Source organism: Heloderma suspectum, chromosome 11, assembly GCF_057233095.1.
Source record: "Heloderma suspectum isolate Gila_16-S chromosome 11, 16-S_ref, whole genome shotgun sequence".
NCBI lineage: Eukaryota > Metazoa > Chordata > Lepidosauria > Squamata > Helodermatidae > Heloderma > Heloderma suspectum.
The window spans coordinates 36,741,217-36,749,816 of NC_139468.1; the positions used below are offsets into that span (position 1 = coordinate 36,741,217).

The 8,600-nt window shown below is 46.2% G+C and overlaps 1 long non-coding RNA gene across 1 annotated transcript; it reads left to right on the forward strand.

The window, feature by feature from the left end:
- The first annotated feature begins 1,214 nt into the window (after nucleotides 1–1,214).
- Nucleotides 1,215–7,811, forward strand: LOC146337247 (uncharacterized). Its single transcript, XR_014785261.1, has 3 exons — nucleotides 1,215–1,326; nucleotides 4,776–5,202; nucleotides 6,163–7,811. It is a non-coding gene; the product is annotated as an uncharacterized LOC146337247 (long non-coding RNA).
- Nucleotides 7,812–8,600: the final 789 nt, after the last annotated feature.

Here is an 8,600-nt window from a genome sequence, read left to right on the forward strand (position 1 = left end):
TGTCTTGCACGGGAGCGTAGAGTGGATTTACACAGGAGATGCTCCTGCGGAGCCAGGCCCAGAGCATCAAAAGTTCTTATGGAGACACACTTCCCATATTTCAGAGAGAGACCGCTTCTGTATTCTCAAGGGCCACTTTCTTTCTTCAGACAGTGTTTGGGGGATGAGACAAGGGTGTAACTGTCACATTTCCCTTTGCCCCTGCTGTAAAACTTCAAAAGCCAAATCAAAACACAGACAAGAGACTGCAATTCCAAGGATTTTTAATCCACTTAATTCAATGGGTCATTCAGATGCTAATTGTCAGTGACCCACAGTCTACAAAGGAAATACCTTTAGGGAGTTCAAAGGAAAACTACAAAAGTTGCCCACCATTTGAGGAACAGGCGAGCTTGCTGTCCTAACTTAAGGTGTGGGGGGGATCTGCCTCTATCTCATGAGGACTCTAAGCACAGCTGTTCCCGCTGGGCCAATCGGGCAGATTGCCTAAGCTCCGCCCCTGCCATCTCTCTCTTGTCGCTGTGTCTGCGTGTAGCATCTAAGAATTCAGGCTCTACTAGCCCCTCTTCTCCCTGTTCGCTATCTCTCACAGGGCTGGGTGAAGAGGGGTCCTCTCCATCCAGCTGTGCCTTTGAAGCTTGAGGAGTAGGCCTATCCATCTTTGTCCAGGCCTGGGAAATTTCCTCCCCCCACATTTTGCAGTTCCTCTTCAGACTCTGAGCTACTCTGCCAATCGCTGCGCTCAGGGGCAACCCTGACAATAACTAGGGAAGAGGAATGGGGCACCCACTCCCACAAGATGGAAGGGGATGTGTGATATATTGGCCGGTGTTCAACAAAAACACCTGGAGATCTAACAGAAGAAGGTGCATTTACATTTCTGTATGGACATGCCAGTGCTTATAATGTGCGAGAAAGATCCCCATAAAGAAACATCACTTGATAACTTGGACAAAGTTGAAGAAGATTGCATAACACAACAGGAAATGCAAAGTGCTGCATTGTATCTAACCTTTCCTCTGATTCTTTGGAATTATATGATGGAACACTCTGGATAAAGGACAAAGAGCCTCAGTTGTAATTTGTCTGTTTCCTGACTTCTGTTGATTTGGTTCATAGGCTTCATGTTCTTGGACAGATTTGTTTGGTTTTGATTTCCTTTTTGGGAGAAGCTGGGCAGAGAGGGGATATATACAGAGAGAGAGAGAGAGAGAGAGAGAGACAGAGAGAGAGACAGAGACAGAGACAGAGGGGTTGGTGTAAAACGGCACAACAGCAAAGCAACAAGGAGGCTCTGGATCCAATGTGGATGCAGTCAGTCTTAAGGTAAAATGTATAAGAAAGATATAAAGACTATCAACAGAGTATTCAAAAAACATATTTGAGCTAAACATTTTGGCTTCTACCCTCAACAGTGCTCTGTGTGTGTGTGTGTGTGTGTATCTATATATATGTATATATATGGCAGTTCTTAAATTTTACATGCCCTGTTTATGTCCCATTATATCCCATAACTGATTTTTTTCGTGTTTTATTTCTTTCTGAGTAAGGATGATTGATTCCTATGAACTGATATTTGCAGAAATTGTGATCTCTGAATTAGTCTAGTGAATAGCCAGCCTGTGTCTTAGAAGCAGCAAGCATTGTTAGTAACCTCCCTTGTGGACTTTGGGAATGCTGTGGACATAATATACTTCGACTTCAGCAAAGCTTTTGACAAAGTGCCCCATGATCTCCTGATGAGCAAACTAGCTCAAAGTGGGCTAGAGGAAACAATGACCAGGTGGATCCACAGTTGGCTACAGAAGCAGACTCAAAGACTGCTTATCAATGGGATCTTCTCAAACTGGGGAGAGGTAATGAGCGGGGTACCGCAGGGCTCAGTCCTGGGCCCAGTGCTCTTCAACACTTTTATTAATCACTTGGATGAGGAGGTGCAGGGAATGCTTATCGAACTTGCAGATGACACAAAATTGGGCAGGATAGCTAATACCCTGGAAGACAGAAACAAAATTCAAAGTGATCTTGATAGACTGGAGCGCTGGGCAGAAAACAACAGAATGACATTTAATAGGGATAAATGCCAAGTTCTGCACCTAGGAAAAGAAACCAAATGCACAGTTACAAGATGGGCAATACTTGGCTCAACAACACTACAAGGGAGAAGGATCTTGGAATTGTTGTAGAGCACAAGCTGAGTATGAGCCAACAATGTGATGTGGCTGCAAAAAAGGCAAATGCTCTTTTGGGCTGCATTCATAGAAGCATAGCTTCCAAATCCCAGGAAGTACTAGTTCCCCTCTCCTCAGCACTGGTTAGGCCTCATCTGGAGTACTGTGTCCAGTTCTGGGCACTAGGGATGTACGAAAGTCCCTTACCTTTGATGACATTTGCTTGGCGGAGGGGGGGAGGCGCTCTGTCCCTCCCCCCAAAATTCTGGCCAGGGGGGAGGCACCCTGTCCCTCCCCCCCGAAATTCTGGCTGGGGGGGAGGCACCCCATCCCTCCCCCCCAAATTCTGGCCGGGGGAGGCGCCCCGTCCCTCTCGCCGCGAATCCCAGCCAGCCGGGAACGCAAATGGCAGTGGCCGTAGCCACCGCCGTTTGCGTCCCTGCAGTCAGCCGTGATAGGCTACATAAATGTTTACGTAGCCTATCATGGCTGAGTGAAAAAACAAACAAACCACGCGTACGCAAATATGCTATTTGCGTTCCCCTTATTTTTGCCGTAGTCTACATAAACGTTTACGTAGACTACATGTGCCAAAATAAGGAACGCAAATGGCGCGCCCATGGGCGCCACCATTTGTGTGCATGGTTTTTTGTTTTTTTTTCACTCAGCCGTGACAGGCTACGTAAACATTTACATAGCCTATCACGGTATTTTTTGAAAATCTAGCCGTGATAGGCTACATAAATCTTTACATAGCCTATCACATTTTTTTTTTTTTTAACTGGAAATGGCGGGGGCGGCAGCCGGTCAGAAGACCGGCTGCCGCCGCCGCCACACCGCCGTCGCACTGTTGTTGGAGCCGCCGCTGCCAGGGACATTCACCAAAGGTAAGTCCCATCCCGGGGGGGGGCGGGGGGCAGACCGTTTCGCCACCAATTTTGGGAGGCCGAATGCACTGGCATTCGGCCTCCCCGAGATTCGTGGCGAAATTCTCTGACATCCCTACTGGGCACCACATTTTAAGAAGGATGCAGACAAACTGGAGAAGGTTCAGAGGAGGGCAACCAAGATGATCAGGGGACTGGAAACAAAGCCCTGTGAGGAGAGACTGAAAGAATTGGGCATGTTTAGCCTTGAGAAGAGAAGACTGAGGGGAGATATGATAGCACTCTTCAAGTACTTGAAAGGTTGTCACAAAGAGGAAGGACAGCATCTCTTCTCGATCATCCAGGAGTGCCGGACACAGAACAATGGGCTCAAGTGACAGGAAGCCAGATTCCGGCTGAACATCAGGAGAAACTTCCTGACTGTTAGAGCAATACGACAATGGAACCAATGACCTAGGGAGGTTGTGGGCTCTCCCATACTGGCGGCAGTCAAGATGAGGATGGACAGCCATCTGTCAGGGATGCTCTGACTTGGATTCCTGCACTGAGTAGGGGGTTGGACTCGATGGTCTTATATGCCCCCTCCAACCCTACTATTCTATGCTTCTAATTTAGCTGCTGCTGCTGCTGCTTCTTCTTCTTCTTCTTCTTCTTCTTCTTCTTCTTCTTCTTCTTCTTCTTTTTTTCTAATGCTATTGCACAGTTGTCTGCCCATTTTCACTGCCCCATTCACCAGTGCCAGCCCCAGGTTTTGGAGGGTCCTTGGGCAAGACACCCTCAATATCCCCTCCCTCAATGAGTCCACTTCTCACTGCTGTTGTCACCAGCTGCTTTTGTCCTCCTCCTCCTCCTCATTGCTACTATTTTTATTTTTATTTTTTTTGCTTTCTGGAGAGCCAAGTAGGCTGTGGCATCTCCTGCTCCTCCTTCTCACCACCATCATTGTCTGGGCCAGAGCGAGAAGCAGGTGAACAAGCAGGTTGCAACTGCGAGGAGGAGGAGGAAGTCCAGGGGGATCTTGTCAGTGGGCCCTTGCTGGGGCGTGAGCCCACGGCAAATGCCCAATCATGCTTACCCTTGATGTTGGCCCTGCCATTCATAGGTGGAGAAAAAATCTGGGGGTTATAGCGGCAATATCAGTCAGTCAGTCAGTTGATTGTATTGCATCTAGGTTCTTACCGCTTTGCCACAACAATTTTGTGATTGTAGCAATATATGAGGGAAAGGGAAATACTCTGAAAAAATGTGGGAGGAGACTTACCTTTCGAAGTGTGGTCATTTCTTTCCCTTTTTCTTTTGACTGTACTTTGGGCTGTGATGTCCAGGGGCCACCACATTCCCACCCCCCACCCCCGGAATGACATTGAAGCAAGGGCATTCTGGGAAAAAATTCACCACAGCCACAGAGAGGAGCTCATCTTCTTTTGGACAATTGTGGGTGGTGACATTGGAGGAATGAAAGTCACAGCAGGGCTATCTTGGCCTGTAAGTGCAGAGAGGCAAGGGGTTGGGCCAAAACTGTGGGGCTGTAAAGGTAAGGACATTAGCACTCAGATTTCCAATTACTAGTTTATACCCCCCCCCTTCACCCCAATCCCAGTTCTGCTAAGTCAACAAGGTTTATGAAAATCAAGTGGCCTTTTGTATATTTAATAGCATCATCTCCAGGAATAATCAACCCAGAATCTTTGCACTCCTTTCTTCCATCTCTCCCTAGGCTTGACAATGATTTATGAAGCAGAAAACAAGACAGCTTCATTTTCATAAAGCAGCTTGAACCTGCAGGACAACGGGAAGAGCTCTGAAAGTTGTTTTGACTGGGATGCTGAAACAAACACGACATAAAAGTCAATACAACTGAAGCGTCAGGCGTTGGTTTTACAGAAGACTTACTTTTCTCTGTTAGGAGTTGTATGACAGCCAAAAAGCTGGCCAATCCAGTAATGCTTTTGGCATCTTTGTTAACAGCAAGGGCCACGTGTTTTCTGCAAGAGGCATTGTGGATTCAAAGGACCAGCCAGGCAGCCAATCCACAACTCCAATCTAAGTGTAATGGTGAAAAGGAGCCACCTCATGCATTTTCCATTTGTACATTTAACTCCATATTTGTGTTCAGACATTCCTTGCAACTGGGTTTGATGTATGTGCACACTGTCAGGGGTGCCTCTGAGCATAGGCAGTGGTAGAGTAGCTCAGAGTCCAAAGAGGAACTGCAAAACGTGGGGGAGAAACTTTCCCAGACTCTTCCAGACAAGGACGGACAGACTCCTCAGGTTTCAATAGTCCAGCTGGATGAACAGAGTCTCTCTTCACACACCCCTATGAGAGATAGTGAACAGGGAGAGGTGGGGCTTGGACAGACTGAATTCTTAGATGCCAGGTGCAGATGCAGGGCCAAGAGAGAGATGGCAGAGGCAGAGCTGAGGCGATCTGCCCAATTGGCCTGGCGGGAACAGCTACGCATAGATACCTCATGAGACAGAAGGAGATTCCCCCCACACCCCTTAAGTTAGGGAAGCATACCCGCCTTTTCTCAAATGGTAGGCAAGCTGTCAGGTTTCCCTTTTGGCCCTGCTGAACTCCAATAACAAAATGAAAACACAGACAAGAGGCTTCTATCCATGACTCTTTAATCCTTTTACTTCAGTGGGTCATACAGATGCTAATTGTCAGTAACTCACAGTCTACAAAGGAAAAGCCTTCAGGGAGTTTGGAAGTTGCCTACCATTTGAGAAAAGGTGGGCACGCTTCCTTAACTTAAGGGGTGGGGTGGGGATCTCCCTCTGTCGTGTGAGGTATGTAGGCATAGCTGTTCCCGCCAGGCCAGTCGGGCAGATCACCTAAGCTCTGCCCTGCCATCTCTCTCTTGGCCCTGCATCTGCGCCTGGCATCTAAGAATTCAGGTTGTCCAAGCCCCACCTCTCCCTGTTCGCTATCTCTCACAGGGGTGTGTGTGAAGAGAGGCTCTCTCCATCCAGCTGGACTATTGAAACCTGAGGAGACTGTCTGTCCCTCCCTGTCTGGAAGAGTCTGGGAAGGTTTCTCCCCCGCGTTTTGCAGCTCCTCTTTGGACTCTGAGCTACTCTGCCACTGCCTATGTTCAGAGGCACCCCTGACACACACAGTGTCACAAGTAGGGATGCTGGAGAAATTCGAGATGGATTAAAATGAGCTCAGATTTCCAAGAATCCAACCTGAGGAATCTGCTGTGGAGCGACCCCCTCAGGTGTGGGAAGTTCGTGGACTTTCAGATGATTTTTTTTTTAACTTTCCCAAAATTTACGCGTATAAATCCATAGAAAAATACATAAGTTTATGCTGAGGAAACGTTGAATGGGATGGGGGACAATACACTAAATGTTACATACTGAGGTAAATTATGTAAATACTTACGTAAATACTTACGTAAATATTTACATAACTATTTCCATATTTTTCCTCATGACGAAAAAAAATGGCATCTGTCTGTCTGTGAGTGGATGACGGAACAAACGGCACCTAACAATCCGCGAAACACAGGCGGAGCGAATTTTACACAGTCCGTACATCCCTAGCAAGTACCACCATCTATACTCAATTGGCACATTGATCTAGCATTCCTTGGACTGCACTCTGAAGGTGCGCATGCTTTCTCACCAGAATATGAATCCATTTAAAAAAAAAAAAAATGTCCCCAAATATAGGCCAAATAATCCCTCAATATCCTTCTGAACCAATCATCTGAATGCGATAACACAAACAAAAGGATCAGATTGGCCAAGGAATGTCCATTTCATTGCCTCCATAATCAAAACACACACTGGGGCTGATTCCAAATGTTATCGCTTTTTTGTTGGTGCTTGCCTGTCTCCAGTCTGAAGGTAAGAAGTGTGACGGATGCAGGAGATTATTTTTATAGGCAAGAATGCAGTAAGGGCAATTATGAAAGCAATAACCTTGGGAAAGTTGGTATTGTTTGAGGAAAGCAACTTTTAAAACTGAAATGCCTGTTCTCTCTCTCTGAAAAAGGAAGCCAAGGGTGAGTTCACACTTTACATGAGTGTTTCTTAATTAAATCCTTTACTGTCAGCACGGGTGCTAGAAATGGGCCATGGCTACAGCTGGGATGGAGGATGCGTGAGGTCCAGGAGAGCTCAAGGGATATTCAGGGCTCCTTTCATGTTGAGCTTTTATGTATAAAAAGCACGTTTTGGATACTTATAAGGGGGTAGGTAGTATGTACTCACTTGCTCCATAAGAAATCAAGCTGCTTCCACATCTCAGTGTGGCCAATGACTGCAAAACACGGGGATGCCTGACAAATATTTTGCCCTTCTTTATAAATCTTCAGCAACACCAGCTCTTCTCACTTGCTTACCGTTGCATGCAGTAAGTACCTTATGAGACAGGGCCTTTTCCACAGTGGCCTCACATTCTGTGAATGTGTTGTCCTCAAGGATCCATCAGGTCCCATAATTAAACACTTCTAGGAAGGCTTTGTTTTATCTGGCCTTCCCCTGAGTATATCTCAATGGACTGTTTTGGTTCTTTTTTTAGCTGCAATTGTGTTTTAGATTCTTTTACCAGCTGGGCTAGATGTTTTACTGCTGGTCTTTACTGATTTTATTAATTTTGGCTGTTTCATCATTGTTACTGGATTTTATTGTAAGAGCTTTTATTGTGAAAGCTATCATGGGAAGGCGTTTGTTCTTAAAGGTGTCCTATAAATGTTTTCGATAAATAAGGAATAAAAAAATATATAACTTTAAAATTCAGTTTATGTTCTGCATTAATTCTTCTTCATGTGCCCCCCTTTATTTATTTATGCATAATATTTGTAGGCTACGGGTAAAACTTAAATTTCTTTCTTAGTCAATTTGTACTCTTCAGTGTAAGCAAATGAAAAGTGGTGCATGTTGGGGCAAAAAAATCCCAACTTCAAGTATAACCTGAAAGGATCTCAGCCAACAGTGACCAACCAAGAAAGGGATCTTGGGGTTGTGCTGGACATAGGGATGGCAGAGAATTCTGCCACGTATCTCGGTTAGGCCGAATGCCAGTGCATTCAGACCCTCGAAATCTGTGGCGGAACGGCCTGCCACCCCCCCGCCCCCCGCGGATCCCCCCCGGGACGAGACTTACATCGGGCGGATCTTCCGGGTGGTGGCGGTGGCGGCGGCGGCTGGTCTTCCGACTGGCTGCCACTGCCACCATTTGCAGACTTGTGGTTGTGTTGTTTTTTTTCAAGACGTGATAGGCTATGTAAAGATTTACGTAGCCTATCATGGCTGGGTAAAAAAAAACAAAAAAAACAACGTGTATGCAAATGACGGCGGCTATGGCCGCCGCCATTTGTGTTCCTTATTTTTGGTGTCTTAGTCTACGTAAATATTTACATAGACTAAGACAGCAAAAATAAGGGGAACACAAATAGCGTAGCGGGCGCTATTTGCATCCCTTTTTGATTCGCCGTTTTAGCCTACGTAAATATTTACGTAGGCTAAGATGGCCAAAAATAAGGAACGCAAATGGCAGCGGCCATAGCTGCTGACATTTGAGTACA